This window comes from Eptesicus fuscus, chromosome 10 (assembly GCF_027574615.1).
Source record: "Eptesicus fuscus isolate TK198812 chromosome 10, DD_ASM_mEF_20220401, whole genome shotgun sequence".
Taxonomy (NCBI): Eukaryota; Metazoa; Chordata; class Mammalia; order Chiroptera; family Vespertilionidae; genus Eptesicus; species Eptesicus fuscus.
Genome location: NC_072482.1, coordinates 93639191 through 93655629, shown reverse-complemented (window position 1 = coordinate 93655629; position 16439 = coordinate 93639191). Strand labels below are relative to the sequence as shown.

At 58.9% G+C, this 16439-nt stretch overlaps 1 protein-coding gene across 3 annotated transcripts in view; it reads right to left on the bottom strand.

Moving 5' to 3' along the window:
* SYNJ2 (synaptojanin 2) overlaps window positions 1–16439 on the bottom strand; it is a 75458-nt gene that overhangs the window by 56146 nt on the left and 2873 nt on the right. The window lies entirely within an intron of this gene.

The following is a 16439-nucleotide window of genomic DNA, read 5'->3' as shown; positions in this document are numbered from 1 at the left end:
CAAGAGAATGATCCTATACAATCTGTACATCCAGCGCCAGGCGCTTCACCGAGCTTCCTGCCGGCCCCCCGCCTCCGCAGGCCGGTCCCAGCTCGTGAACCGTAGACGGGGCTCTCTGGGCACCAGACAGAAGAGGAGGAAACCGCTGGGCAAAGCAAGTGTCAGATCCAACTTTTGGACGCGGCCCGGCCCACGGGAGAGGCTGTGGACACGGGGGACCGCTCGGCCCACGGGTCACAGACCACAGAGCACACATCCCCCCACCCGGCCGTGGGGAAGGAAACAAGCACGAATAAAAGGAGCTCTCGTCGTCTTAGAGCCCTGCGCCATTGAGTCCTTTCGACGACCGGCTCCCTGACGTGAGCATCCTCCTGCCGGCCTTGCCCCGGGACAACTCTCAGCCCACCTGCCCGGCGGCCCGGTCATCTGGTGAGAAGACACGTTTTTCCCCGCAACAGGACTGGCTGGAAACACCCCGGCTCACGCTCCACCGGCAGCGCACCGTTCAGGAGGGGACGGCTGGAAGCGAGGGAGGCGGGGCCAGCCCCCTCTGCGGGCTCCAGGAGGACCCCTCCCTGCCGCCGCCCGGCTTCGGGGTGGCCGTCACCCCTGCTTGAGCTGCCTCACTCCCTCCATCGTCCCATGGCCGCCTTCTCCCCGCGGGTCTCTCTGTCTCTCTCCTCTTCGTATGAGGACACGGGTCTTACTGGACTGGGGGGTCACCCGACCCCAGCATGACCTCATCTCAACGAACGACCTCTCCGCGGACCCACATTCTGAGGTGAGAGCTGGGGCCTCAACATCGGATGCTGGGGACACAGCTGAAGCCGTACACTTGGTGAGCCAGCCCTGTAAGGCCCACACCCCCTGCCCAGGGTCTCCCCGATAAGCTGCTTCTCTTTCCTCTCCACGGCTCCTTCTGACCCACCCTGACCCAGCCCCACTCCCCAGGCCTGGCCGCCAGGCAGCCTGCCCCGAAACCACGACCCCCTGCTCGCCCCAAACAACTACGTGTCCTCGCTGGGTCTGGAGAAAGGAGGAACCCATTCTGCTCCTCAGAGGAGAGCTCTCGACCCAGTGCCTGCCGGCAGCGGGCAGGTCCCGGATGGACGAAGCTGCTGGAAGGGGCCCTGGGCACGGAGGACACGCCGCCCGCTCTGAGGGGCAGCGGTCAGGCTGCCAGTGGCCCCCAACGGCCGTGCCAGCCCAGTGCCCGCAGGACTCGCGTTTTTCCAGAGAAGTAGGACGGGCCTGATTTTTTGCTGCTGACAACCAACCCCATTTATTTTAAGCACCGTGTGGGCAGACGGTACTTGCCTGCCCGTGTGCAGAAGTTCTGTCCTGCTAATGCCTCCAAAATAGCGCGTTGCCGTCCTCCACGCTTCCCTGCGTTTCCTGTGGGTTTTTCCCGGGGAGAATGTTGTTGCTTCCCCTGCCATTGGCCATGAACATCCAGCCTGCTGAGGGAGGTCCTCCCGTCTACTCTCCCATCTCGTGCTCCCGGGATGCTGCCATTCATCCTCTGCCGGGGCTGGCACTGCCCTGGCACAGGACCTGGCAGTGAGCCAAACAGGCCACCAGCCCCGTACACCAGAGCCAGCCCAGGCAGGCACTGGGCGCCGGCAACGGAGGGACGTGTGTCATGGGTGATGAGTGACATGGAGGCCAACCCGGTGGGTGGGACCCTAGAGTAGGGGCGCCACTGAGGCACATCCACGGAGGCCTCGTCGGTGCCGGGCACCCTGCAAGCTTCCTGCCGGGGCGGACAGGCATGGTCAGTGAGCACAGGACAGACAGTGGCACGGGCTAAGGAGAAACAGCAAGCAAGGAAGGGGGTATGAGGTGGTGTGTGTGTGTGTGTGTGTGTGTGTGTGTGTGTGAGAGAGAGAGTGAGAGAGAGAGAGAGAGATTTTACATCACATGGTTTGAGAAGGCCTCGCCGCAATGGCGACTTGTGAATGCCGTCCTGAAGGAGATGAGAGAGAAGGCTGAGCAAAGAGCAGGGAGCATTGTAGGCCCAAAGGAGCATGTGCGAAGGTCCTGAGGCAGATGCATTCCTGGCAATTCAGGGACCAGAGAGGAGATAAGTGTGTCTGGCAGCAGTCGGAGTGGGGGACACATTGTTAAGAGCCTCTGGGTCATAAAAAGGCTTGGGTTTCACGCTGAGAGGGAGCCCTTGCAGGCTGCCGTGTTGGGAACAGAACCCAGAGGGGAATGGGGAGAAAGCAAGGAGACCAGTTAGCAGGCCCGGCAATGGCTCAGGCCAGAGACGCTAGTGGGACCACGGTGGTGGCAGCGGCAGTGCTGAGGAATAGTCCAATTCTGGACACACACGCGCACACATTTTTATGATGGAAATTTCCTCAGAAAAGCAGAGTAAGTGTAATAAACCGTGTGCACCCACATGCCGTGTACCCACCAGCTCCAACACCAGCTAGTTTCATTCATTTGTTATTTCATTCATTGCCCCCCCACCCCACCCCAGTCACACCCCTGAGATCAGGGCCTCCAATGAGGCCCTCAAGCAGTAAGCAGCACCCAGCATTAGAAATACCAGTTACCAGCCCCCCATCTCCCCCCGCCCCGCCCCCCAGCTTGGCTGAAGACTCAGAAGCCTGTGTTTGAATGAGTCCTCTCAGTGAGAATCCCTGCCTTCAGTGATTCTGAGTAAACACCAGGCTTCATATCATTTCATCTCTAAATATTTCAGCAAGAATCTCCAAAAGAGAAGGTTGTTGTTTTTAAATAACCACGATAGCATTATCACATCTAAAAGAACTTAAGCACATTCCTTAACATCATTAACTATCTCCACGCTTTGAAAAGCGAGGACAGGATCTGAGGACAGACCGGAGGCGAGAGAAGACAGGGTTCGAGGACACCGCCAATTTGTCTCCTGACCGCAGACAGGGTGAGCGGCTGCCACCTGGGAAGGAGGCTGCGGGACAGGGTGAGCGGCTGCCACTGCGAGGGAGGCTGTGGGACAGGATGAATGGCTGCCACTGTGAGGGAGGCTGCGGGACAGGGTGAGCGGCTGCCACCTGGGAAGGAGGCTGCGGGACAGGGTGAGCGGCTGCCACTGCGAGGGAGGCTGTGGGACAGGATGAATGGCTGCCACTGTGAGGGAGGCTGCGGGACAGGGTGAGCGGCTGCCACTGTGAGGGAGGCTGTGGGACAGGATGAATGGCTGCCACTGTGAGGGAGGCTGCGGGACAGGGTGAGCAGCTGCCACCTGCGAGGGAGGCTGTGGGACAGGGTGAGCGGCTGCCACTGTGAGGGAGGCTGTGGGACAGGATGAATGGCTGCCACTGTGAGGGAGGCTGCGGGACAGGGTGAGCGGCTGCCACCTGAGAAGGAAGCTGTGGGACAGGTCTGTGGAGCAGCAGGAGCTCAGGCTGGAGAGAGGGCGAGGCCAGAGCCGTCTGGAGCCCCGCAGGGAAGTCGGCTGACCTCACACCCCGGGGTCCCCAGCAAACAGACGGTATTTAACGCTGGGAGGCTGGGAGGTCACTGGGGGGTGAGGCTGGGGGACGGTGTGTTTAAAGGTCAGGGAGACGAAGAGACACGGCCAAAAGATGCGGGGAGCACCCGGAGTGCGCGGTGTCCCGGAAGCCTGCGGAGGGACGAGGCGGGGCAGGAGGGGTCAGGGGTCAGAGCTGCTCATGTCCTATGACAGAAGGAGCCACCGAGGAGCAGTTTCAGAGCAGCTGACGGGCAAAACCATAATAAAGAGCAGAGAGAACTGGAGACAGTGGGCAGAGACAATTCTTTTTTTTAAAAAAATCCTCACCTAAGGAGATATATATAATTCAAGGAAGGTAGAGAGAGAGAGAGAGAAACATCGATGTGAGAGAGATATCGATGGGCTGCATCTGGTAAGTGCCCTGAATGGGAACTGAACCTGCAGCCTTTTGGTGCACGGGATGATGCTCCAACCGACTGAGCCACACCGGCCAGGGTGAGACAGTCTTTGAGGAACTCTGCGTGTGCGCATGTGCATGCATGTGTGTGCGTGTGCGTGCATGTGCGTGCATGTGTATGTGTGTAGGGGGGGAGGCTGTGGAGAGGACAGCGAGGCCAGAAGGTTTCTCTAAGATGGGGTTAGCACCCAGCGTGCACACACTAGAAACGATCCGAGAGGTAAAAACTGATGTAGCAGGAGAGGGGAGCTTATGCTGGAGCCGTGTCCTGGAGAGGTCGATGGATCCCAGGCCGGGGTGGGGGGGGTGAGGTGGGCCTCGCCTGAAACTCAGACAGTCCGTCCACGGCTAACAGGAGAGAAGGGACAGATGTGGGTGGGCGGGTAACTGGAAATTCTCTCCTGCTTGCTTCCACCTCCTCCGTGCAACCAGAAGCTACTCCACCAGCTAAGAGCCGAGGGGAGGAGGGGGAGAAGGGGAGAGAAGGAGAAGAGGGAGAGGGGAGAGTGCAAGGCAGGGTGGGTGAGTGAGCAGGTGAAGGGGGCGGAGGGTTTGGGGGGCAGGAGAGGGACTGTGCAGAGGTGGCAGGTTCAAGGGTCGCAGTCCCAGGAGGGTCAAAGACGGTTGGAAGTGGGGAATTACGGAGGGATGAGCTGAGAAGACAGAGCTGGGTGTTTGACACTGATGGCGGAGGGACAGGGATGGCCGCGGAGGGAGTGGCTGAGCCAGGGTGGAGGACACACTCGTCGGAGGAGGGGAGGTCAGGGAACCGGAGGCCAAGGTCTTCAGAAGGATCAGCACAGCAACTGAAGGCACCACGCGCGAGGGCAGGACGCGGCCTCGGGGAGACGGCAGAGGAGGACCCGGCCCGTTCCAGGAGGCGGCAGTGACGTGGTTCCGGAATGTGTGGGCAAAGGGTTAACACAGCTGCCGGAGCATTTGACCTTCGGTTCACGTTCTAGCCCTGTTTCCATGGTAACCTGATAAAAGTTGTCTATGTTATTAGGCAACATGGCTTATGATAAAAATAGGCCTGACTGGCCCAGCCGGTGTGGCTCCGTGGTTGAGCATCAACCTATGAACCAGGAGGCCACGGTTCGATTCCTGGTCAGGGCACATGCCCGGGTTGGGGGCTCGATCCCCAGTGTGGGGCGTGCAGGAGGCAGCCGCTCAACGACTCTCTCTCATCATTGATGTTTCTCTCTCTCTCTCCCCTCCTCTCTGAAATCAACTTAATAAAAGACGTGACTGGTGGAGGATCTGGACCGAGAGAAACCACACGTGACCTACCACAGCGCTGGTGCCCCTGGGGGCTGGCCTTTGGGGGCCTGGACTCAGCTCTGACACAGATCCCTGGGGGGAGAGTCCCCGGCAGCACGGCCTGGCCTCCCCGCCAGGTGAGTGAGCGCACTGGGGCCTCACAGGGCTTACGGGGCGCCTCTGGAGGAGAAAGTCACGGACACCCGCCAGCGAGCTGGGTTCCCGTCAGGATCCCAGAGGGGTGCTGGCGGTTTGGATGCTGAGAGGAGCCGGACAGACCTCCTGGTGGGTGCTGCGCATGAGGCTCCAAGCTGAGTGCTTTCATGGGGAGGGAGGGAGAGTGTCTGGAGGGGGAAGAGGAGACTCGGGGACACGCATCCCACCCCCGGGTGCAGGGGGCCGAGTGGAGGGGTGCGAAGCAGCCCCACCTGAGGCCTGCAGGGAACCAGCGGCCGGCCCCGGGCAGAGCACACGTGGCCCGGTCTGCTTCCCAGGACAAAGCTCTGCGGTCAGACATCCGGTCAGACATCGAGGCCGTGGCCGGTCTCAGGGGCGGCGGGCGCCCGGCAGCCGGAGCCTGCTTCTCCCCCCGCAGGCCGGCCGGCTCCTGGCCAGCAGCACCGGTCCCGATAAATACTCGATCCAACCACGCGCTTCTCTTTCATAATATTGTCTTTTTTCCCTTTCATAATATTTCCACAATAACATGCCGTAAGGAAACTCCAGCAGAGCCCAGCCCACAGGTCAGAAAAACAAGTAGGTCAGTTAACAATGCGGACAGCCCAAGACGGAGGTGCATCTGCGGCTGCATTCCTGTGCGGAACGCTAAACCGACCTCTCGTGTTTCAGGGCCTCAGGAGGCTGGAACCATCCAGATCAAGGTCGCTGCCTCCTTCGTGTGCGCGCTGAGCTCGGCTCAGGCGGCTCCTCCCGTTATCGGTTCGGAGCTGCGGCAGCTTCCGAGGGACGGTGGCTCTCCCGGCCCAGAGGCTGCGGAGCGTTGCTAAGCGCAGTGCAAACCAAAACATCCGTCTGAAGCCGAAGCTGGAGAGCCAGGCAAAGCCACCAGGCCGGCACGCCAGCGCTAGAAACTTGCCTGCCCTCCCCACCCCTCCCCCACCCCAATGTCCAGCCCCCACAGAAGAGCCAGGGGGAGGGGTCCTCAAAACAGAGTGACCTGAGCAAATGTACTGCTGCCGCCCGCCAAGCTGTGCTCAGAGCCAGAGAAAACAGAGGCCGATCCTTCCTTCCTCTGCTGTGGCCACAGCTGGAAAAACATCTGCGGGGCAGGGCAGGGGCAGGCCCTCAGCCCACCCTGCGTGGAGGTCGAGGTCGGCAGGGGCTGAGGTTACTCGGCCGAAGGAAATGGCTGGCTCCTCGGACATGGGGGCTGGAGTGCAGAGCTGGACATGAGACTTTACAGCTGAGTTTTCTTTAAAAGGCGGGAATCCAGGGGTTAATTTGCTGATACGAGATGAATATGCTTCGGGCAGACCAGGCTCGGGACTCACACCTGATCAGCAGTCCTTACCCCGGAGGACACGCCGTGGGCCTCCCACAGAGAGTCCCGTCTGTCTACAAACATGCACATGCTCTGTTTTATTTTTTTTATTGATTTTTTACTGATTTCAGAGAGGGAGAGAGAGGTCGGTCCTCCTGGGCAATGGCTCCTGGCCTGGCCCAGATCTCACTCCCGGGCCTCAGTCCCTCCCCTGCCCCCGGGATCCTCCTGGACCAGGCTGGGTGTGGCGCTTCCTCCTACAGTTGGCTTCCTCTGACTAACAAATTAGGTCCAGGCCCCGCGGGAGGGAGGCTCCGTGCCAGCTCCTTTCCAGTTTCTTCACCAAGGGACCAGCCCAACCAGTTCTGGGCACTTGCCCTCTCTTCCTCCTCAGCAGGTATCCCTCCACCTGAGGGCCCGCCCAGCTCTGCTACACCCTCACCGCAGTGCGTCCTGCCTCCCACAGACGCCCCATTTCCATGCATGTGCTCTGCACGCGCGCACACACACACACACACATGCACACGCATGGCCCTTCAGAAGCCGTGTAGGGTGAGCTATATACTCCTCTGACGCTGCATGAGACGCAGGGAGAGAGCCGGCGGGAAGGGGAGTCACCGCTTTCACACCTCAACTCCTTCACTCCCGGACTGTGTGCCGGGGGAGCTCTAGGGCCCGGGAGACGGGAGACGGGGACAGGACCAGGAGAACCGTCGCCTCAGGAAGGAGGGGGATCACCTGGGTGATGCTGCTGGGATGGCAAGGCCCAGGCGGAGGTCTCTGGGGTGCTGACTGAGGGCTTCAGGGGCCTGGCTGGCCCTGCATCAGAGGAGAACAGGAGGAGAGGAAGGGAGACAGCAGCGTGGACGGCCCCATCCCATCGGGAAGGAGGGAAGGAGGTGGGGGTTGGGGTTGAGAGACTGCAGCGAGGGAGCGCCGCCATGGATCCAGATACGGGGACAGAGAGGATGGAGGGAGTGAATGGCGGGAAGGTCTGGAGCCCACACCGGTTCTTGGTGGGCTGCAGAGCCATCTGGGCAGGGTTCTGAGGGCCTTACACGGACAGAAGGAAGCAGCGAAGGATGCCTGGGTCCTCGCCACGCCGGGTCCTGCCACAGCTGTTGTTCAGGCCTCACGCCCGGGCCCTGCCCTCCTGTTCCCAGCACTGAGCAGGTGTGTCCCGTGGAGGGCAGGCAAATCGGGGCTTGTCTGGAGGCCTGCGGGCGGCCGTCTCCTGGGAAAGGGGCCAGCCCGAGGGGACAGGACAGGTGTGAGGGCGGGCTGTGGGCCAGGAGGGAAGGGGACTGAGAGCGCGCCCTGTCTGTCACCAGGGCCTCGCGCCTGCATCACAGGAGACAACAGAGTCGGCATTCCTCCGTCCACCAGGTTAGGGGCGAGGCAGAGCGGCAGGGTGGCCACGTGCACTTTTCCTTTGAGAACTACCACACTGGTAACTAGCTTCTCCCCAGCTTAAAGCCTCGTGCCCACCGGATCCCCATATCCCTCACAAAACCCCAAAGGGAGCGATTCCAGGACGCAGCAGGGGCGGCCCGGTGCCAGCTGTCACACTGAGGAGGCACGGAGCTGCCCCGTCAACGTTTATCATTCCTTTATGGCTCCTCCTCCGCAGAAGCGATTCGCCAGGTAAGGTCATTTCTGCCCTAAGCAGTGTTACCGAGAGTCAAACCCATGCCAGATTCCCCTTGGGAAGGGGAAAGAGCCCTAGTTATGTCCTGCATTGGAATACATCCCAGAGGTATTTAGGAGTTAAGTGTAAAGAAACCCAGCTTTTCAAAGTCCTAGAAGAAAACATCGGAGACGCTTTCACAGTCTGATGGTCTGAAAAGTCTTTCTAAGCAAAGCACAAAGCTCAGAAGTCACACAAGAAAGCCTGGTCGGTTTAAGAAATGTTTCTGTAACTGTAGTATAACACCGATGGAAAGAAATGAGCAAATCCGAAGTGTACGGCTCCACGAATCTTCCCACAGTGAGCGCACCCACGTAACCAGCTCGGGGACCTGGAAACAGCGCTGGCGGCCCCGGGCCCCCGGCTCCTCCTCCAGCCTGTGTCCCTCGGATGAAGGGCCCACCTGCTCCCGTGTGACCTTACCCTAATTTACATCTTGGTTAGGTCTGCAAAGACCCCATTTCTAAGTAGAGTCACATTCAGTTACCAGGGGTTAGGACTTGAGCATGCCCTGGGGACACACGTAACCCACAGCACCCTGCTGCGAGGAGCCTGCATTCTGAAGGTCATCCCGGGGATAAGTGACAAGAACACAGATGCTGGGACAGATAGGGTTGGGCGTGGAGGCCATGGGCTGGTCCTGCTGGGTGGCTGGGGAAGTCGCTGAGTTAGGCCTGAAGGAGGAGGTGGCGGCCAGGCAGGGTCTGGGGAAGAGCATGGGGCGGAGGACACAGCAGGAGGGGAGGTGCTGAGGCAGGACCCACCCAGTGAAGGGGAGTGAGCCCGGGTAGTGGAGGCGAGGCTGGGGAAGGAGCGGGCGGCGGATGCAGGCTGTGCAGGCCGGACCAGGCCACCGTGCGTGACCAGGCCGCTGTGCGTGACGAGGCCGCTGTGCGGGCCTCCGGGGGATGCTCCAGGAGTGGCAGTTGGCCACCTGCCAGGTGGCGGCCAGCAGAGGGTACCCAGAGAGGGCAGTGGTGGGATCACCGCAGGGCAGCGCAGGGCGAGTGGCGGACTCAGATGTATTTGGCGGAGAGCGGTCCGGCCGTGCAGGTGGGCTGGATGGGGCCGCGGGAGGCAGGGGTCCAGGATGACTCACAGGTCCTTGTCCTGAGCACCTGCCCCGCCCATGGGGGCTGCCATTAACCAAAATGGGGGGATTGCGATAAGAATGCATTATAGTGGCGGGGGGTGGGGTGGGGGGGAGAGTCCCAGACATACCTTAAAATCAGCCCATGAAGCTTTAATGGGAATTTCATTTGCATTTTTAGATTAATTGGAGAACTAACACGTGTACATTGTTGATGTTCCCATCCCCAACATGTGGTGCTTCCCTGAAGTTTATGTCTTTCTTCTATGAGGCCTTGGGTTTTTTATGTTTATTCCCAGAAACTGCCGTCCCTGGGCGTGGAACCTGTTTCCCATCACACACTCCAATGGGCTGATGACGCCGTCGGGGGGCGCTACCGATGGTGCTGGGAGAGCAGCCAGCTTCCTGCCTGCCCGAGCCTAACGGACGAGGGCCTCTCAGCCGCTCCCACGGCTGTCAACGTTTCCCAGCCTCGCTCACCTCTTCTCCCGGCGGCTGTGCCCGTGTGTGTGTGTGTGTGTGTGTGTGTGTGTGTGTGCGCGCGCACGCGTGTCTGTCTGTCTGTCTCCTGGAGTACTGACAGACAAATGCCAGGCGTGACGTCACTGCACGCACGGCTACTTCAGGGTATCTCCCGAACTGTCTATGTATACACCTCATCATCTGCGCCCCAAGACCTGAGGGCGTTCAGGAGGGGAGACAGAGCCACAGGGGGTCCCCTGGAGGCCCAGCAGGAAGGGGGGAGCACCCTGAGGGCACACACCGTCCTCGACAGCCCCCCCTCACAGGCCGCTCCTCAGCTTCTCCTCTGGGAGTGTTCTCTCCTAAGACAAAACCCTAATAAGCGCTCAGCAACCTCATTTTCCCAACAGCAGACTGAACCTAGAGGGGGTGCTGCGGACGTGAGACCCCACACCCCGCGGGGGGAGCTCTGCAGGCCACGGAATCTCCCTGTGACTTCCCACCTCTTGCATGCGGTCCCGTGTCATCGGCACCCGTGCTGTAGGGGCACAAGCACAGCTCTGCGGCTGAATTCAACATTTTATTACTTCCATGCAAGTCAGATAAAAGCCTTCACCAGTCCTTCTCTGGGGCAGCCTCCAGCCCACAGGGAGAATTGGGAAAAGTGTCTCCTCGGAGCGGGGAGCGGGGGGTGGGGGGTGGGGGGCGTGGAAGGGGAATTCGCGCGCGCGCACACACACACACCACAGCTGGAGGGCCCTCCACCCCCGCCCCCGAACTGGAACCGAGGCCTAGGCCTTCCCCCTCTGTCCCCATCACAGGCTCCCTGGGGTCTCTGGCACCATCAATATGTTTAACATCCTAATGAAAATGATACCTCTTCCCCTGCCAAAAAATAGCAAATCTTAAATAGACAGATGATAGAGTTCTGATCAAAATCAATTTACACGACCAGATAAAATCTCTCAGTCCTCTCCCCAAAACAGTTTTGCAGCCTGGCTGGAGAACGAGGCAAGTCGCCACTGAAAGTGAGAACTATACCATACCTCCTTCTCTGCCTCTCAGATCTCGCTCCTGAGGACTGCAGTGAAGCGGCGTTGCTAACTCGCCAGGGACTTGCCCGGCACTTGCTCTCTCTCTATTGTTTGTTATCTTCCTCCTATCATCATCAGTTCCAGTTTGGTTGACAGCTTAGAAAACAAACAGCATGGCAGCTCCCGTGGGTTTATTGTCTTATCCTTCCTTTCAGCTTTAGAGTGAATTAGCAAAAGTTTAATCCACTTGCACTGTTTTATGTTTACATGTTTGATGACAAACAGCCTTATGTTTATAAGTGACAGTTTTCCTGCTAAGTACCTGCATGTCATAAGCATTTGAATTAAAATTACCATATTAAAAGAAAAAAAGAAAAAAAAAAGAAAGTGAGAACTAGATTCTACTTGTCGACTTACGAGACAAGACTTCCACGTGGAATTCCATTCCTGCAGCTCCATCGCCGGCCCTCCCATGCTACCATGAAGATGTGTCTGACCCCCCTCTGTCCGCCACCCCCCACCCCCAACCTGGTCCAGGGGCCACACCCTCCCGGTGGTCTCAGTGACAAGACAAGCAGATACGACGCAGATGATCTGGTACCGAGGGCCTGGCTCAGGCCTGGGCCGGCGGCACGTTACGGCCAGCCGGCTTCCAATATTCCTTCCGTTCTCCGCACCATTTACCGGTAAATAACAAGAAACCCACTGCTGAAACGGCTGGGACACTGTTCTGCGGGCCGGGCACGCGTGACAGCACTCGGCTCACCCCTCGCTGCCGGGAGCCGGCCGGGCCACGCCTGAGCGCAGTTTTGCGGACTCGGCAGCAGGAGCCCCGGAGAACCGTCTCCTCCTCCGCGGAAGGAGCTTTCTAACGTGGACTGTTTATCGGCCACGCGCGAGGGGCATGCGGAAGCTCAGTCCGTGCAGCCAGTCAGCTCAACAGACGAGAAAAGACCGCACGTGCCCAGACGCGCAAACCCCCACGCCACGCCGACCTAGTAAACAAGTCACGCAGCAGGATGAAAGGCGGCTGAAGGATGGCGACGCATAGGAATAAGAACCAGCTAAAGCAACTACAGAGCTGGCACGGTGTATGCTATCTTAATAAATCCATACTTTGTGTCCCTAATTCAAACTTACGTTGTTTTGGCTTTTTAACTTTTTTGTTGTTGCTGCTGATTATAGGTAAGGAGCAGAATGAAGGACAAGGATTCTCATGCATTTTAATTAATTCGTAAGTGTCCAATTAAAAATGCATAGCATCGGTTTCCTAAGGTAAGTTCAGACTTAGAGCTGAGCCATCTTGGATTTTACGTTGCCAGATCATTTCTCCTAAGATTCAAATTTCTGGGTAGTTGTGGGGGGGTGTGCGCGCGTCTGTGAGACTTTTTATTTTAATAATTTTTTATTTTTCAATAACAGTTGATGTGCATTATATTAGTTTCAGGTGTACAACGTAGGGATTAGATGTTTATGTATCTTACGAAGTGATCGCCTGATAAGTCTAATACCCGTCTGACACCATACACAGTTATTACAATTTCACTCACTGCATCCCCTAAGCTGCACTTTACACCCCTTTACTATTTCGTAACTGCCAATTTGTACTTCTAAATCCTTATAATTTTAACTAGGTGTGTGGAGTATGGTGTTTCTTATTTGCTTATGCTTAGTGTTTAAGCTTTTTTTTTTTTGTTAAGACACAAGGAATCTCAAGAGTAGAAAGGCAACACGGGTTTCATTCATTAGTTGTCACGTTAGGATTCTGAGGTCCGGAGGGGTTCAGTCAATTCCCCCGGCACAGACAAGCCGGAGGAGCCAGAGCCAGGTTCAGGCCCCTCGCCGATGCCGAGAGGCGGGGCACAAACAGGCGGAGAGGGCTTGGTGGTCTCACTCCGTGTGGGTCAGGCTGAGGAGGGACGCGGTCTGCCTCTTCTTAGCAGAGATCACTGGCACCGATCAGGAATAAGTCAACGCAAGTGACAACAGAAAGGCAGCACTGCCCAGCCGGCGCGGCTCAGTGGTTGAGCATCGACCTATAAACCGGGAGGTCACAGTTCTATTCCGGGTCAGGTCACAGGCCTGGGTTGCAGGCTCGATCCCCAGTGGAGGGTGTGCAGGAGGCAGCCGATCACGGATTCTATCTCATCATTGATGTTTCCGTCTCTCTCTCCTCCCTTCCTCTCTCTGAATCAATAAAATTATTTTTTTTAAAAAGAAAGAAAGGCAGCGTCCCACAGGGATGCTCACCTTAACTCTGGACCTTGGCAGGCGGCTGGACCATCAGTCCTGTGCGAACACCCCACCCTCCCCACCCACTCCTCAGTCCCACAGGGAGACCTCACGCTGCTTTACCAGTAAAAGACAGGGAAAGTCCCTCTGCATTTCTTATCACCCGGTTTGTCCAGCAGCAGGAGGCCCCGACCCCAGGCAGTGCAGGGCCTCCCTGATAACACACAGGAGGAGTCAGAGCCGAGCTTGGGCTTGGCCTCAGGCGGCCCGGTTCCGGGAGCCCCGGGGGGAGGGCGGCTCCGGCTCGGGCAGGCCCAGCCTTGGGGAAGGAGGCGGCCAGAAGTGGCACAGAGGCCAGACTAGAACCAGGTACCAGCTCCCACGACAGTACTGAGTCCTCTCTGGGAGAGTCCCACATCCTCAGGAAACTGCCTGAAATTTAAGTCTCAAATTTGTATTTTGGAGCTGCTGCCACGAACTGGGCCACGGGAGGAGCTGCCCTGCGACTGTGCTCAGAGTGGCTCCTCCCACCCCGAGTCTTTCTGAACCGGGAAGCCGTCTACAAGCAAATGGCAACCCGCCAGCTTCCCACGCCAGCAGCACTGCCTGCTGCCCCCCCCCGCCCCCCCCGCCCCCCCAGACCGGCCAAAGGCACCACCTTCCAGCTGGGGCGCTTTGCTAAGGTGCCGGCCCAGCACAGGCCCACACGGGGGCCCAGGGCCACCTCAGGTGCAAAGCACGCTAAGTCCACCCACTTGGCAGAGCCCCCACCCAGCCCCCCGGACAAGCAAACAGGGCGCCCAGCACACGCACCCAGAACCTCTCCCCCAAGTCGAGGAGGCCTGCAGATGACACCAGTCCCACACGTACCTGCCTGACCGTCTTCACAATGGAGCCCTGTACCCCACAGGCCAAACTATTTTTAAGTCTGAAATCAAGCTAACAAACTATTAAACAAAATACGTTCCATCCTCTTAGTTTGAGGAGATACCCCATGAAGAACGGGAGGGCGGGGTCCAGAGTGCGGCCGGTGGGGGAGCGTCCCAGCGCCCCCCAGCATCTCCACCGATCTCCGCTGTCCGGCTGCATACCACCCTGCTAGGGGCCTTGTGCACACTCCTGAGGACACCCCGGTTCCTCCCAGACCCGGGACCCTCGCCACACCCCCTCCCCGGGGCCCGGCGTGGACGGCCCCACTGCACAGTCTGCCGGGGCCCTGGGCAGAGACCTGAGCAGCCTGCAGCAGGGGGCACCGTGTCAGGAGGCTCCAGGGTCCTGCGAACCTGCAGTGTGGTCCAGATGGGGGCGCACAAACACGGTGGGCACGGCCCTCAGCCCACTCCTCCCGCGGTGAGAGTGCAGGGTGGGACCCTCCCCCGCGGCCTAGCAGCACACGGCGCCTCCAGCCCAGCGAGGTCCTCCCAGGACTGCAGTCTTCTAGGCGGTAGTTTACTCTTCTCACGTGACCACTTTGCTTTTAAAAATGTGTCCTGGCCAAAATCTCAGGATCGATCCGCACCACTTCCGCTGTTGGTCAGACGGAGACCTGTCCAGTCCATCTGAACTGACGCGCACGAATGCAAGCTGGGGTGGGGGAGCCAAGCCAAATTCTCGCTTGGCGTTGAACCAACTGAATTTTAGAAGACTCACTGTTCATAAAAAGGACAGGCCTGGGTGACACAGATTCGAAATACACTGATAATTATCAAGGCGGAGTGGCAGGCACACAAAATTAGTTTTTCCTTCCACTTCCGTGCATATTTTTCAATTTTCACAACGAAAGGTGAAAGCACCAACAAGGAGCCCGGTGAGATATGGAATCACGTTCCTCCCAGTGAGTTACCAAAACCACAGGCAGAAGCCACACGAACCCGGCTGGCATTTCTGTAAACATTACGGTGAACGAGCCTACAACCAGGAAGGGCCTGGAGCCGGGCGGCGGTGGCTGAGCTGTCCCGGCCGGAGCCCGCAGCCCGCCTGCGCTTCTCTTTACCGAGACACGAGGGAACGGCCACTCGCGTGGTCCTCTCCTCAGGTGCCCTTTGGCAGGTCCAACTTCCAGGCACTGACCAAATAAACCCGGCCCCAGAGCCGGGGAAGGGAGCGAGGCGACAGCTCCGAGGAAGCCCGCCTGGCCCCGGGGCCACCTCCCCGGTAAACACAGCGGGACGCTCTCCACGGCACAGCAGCCGGGAGAACCGGCCATGTTCACATAGAAACTTCTCCCCCAGAAGCTCAAGGTGATTTAGGGCAACACTCACTGATGAATGAAGTCTCCCAAGCCCCCTTCCCACCCTCCACCCCTCCGCCTCTCCGCAGCAAGCCGGGGTGGGGCTGGGCTGGCGCAAACGCAGGGGCAAACGCAGGGGCGCTGGGGGCCGCCCTCTCGCCCTCCGGGGGCTGTTTGGAGAACCCTGGACTTTGGAGCCTTGGGGCTGGCCCTGAGGTGGACGGAATCCGTGAACAGTGGGCACATTTCCCTTCGCCTGGTCCACACCGAGTCTAGAGACAGAGACAAGGACAGCAAGTACGTTCTGTCCCACGGGCCAACAAGAAACCGTCTGTGCCCTAATTCTGTGGGCCACGGGGAGTTCTCCACGCTACGGCTTCCGCTGCGTCTGAGAAGTCCCTTTCACCAACCAGGCCACCAAGGAAACGTGACAAACACCTTGGAAAGGGGAGCCGAGACGTTGGGCTTTTCTGCCCCTGGAATTCCCGTTCCCAGGGACCCACACTGCAGACAGAGTCTCCAGGGAATTCCTGTAGAAGCAGGAACTGGGGCGTTCCTTCGGCAGCCCCTGCGGCCGGCCAGCCCCCCGCGGTCATGTTGGAGCAGAAGGACTGGGCCCAGCGACCCACCATCCAAGGGTCATTATTAGTTTTTCCTAAACTCACAGCCCAATTCGAGCAGCCGCTGTCTCCAAGCTCTGCCTGAAAAGACGGAGCAGCCGTGAGCCCCTTCCACGGAGAGGCCTTCCAAGTTAGGGTCCTTTTGGGGTTCGGTGTGCTTAGAAGAGCTGTGCTTACTGGTTCCCCCGCCTCCCAGCCCGCCTGCTGCTCCCCATGAAAGCAGCAGCAGCAGCGTCATCGGCCAGAGCTGAGCCAGGGCCACCCCGTGGCCAGGGAGAAGCACTACCCACATAGGAATAAGCCCCCCACTCAAGCCCCCCTGGCCTCGCAGGCCCTCGGGGCAGACCCGTCACAGGGAACCACAGCTGGAGTGACAAAGGAAGCTGCCCGAGCCCTGGACCTC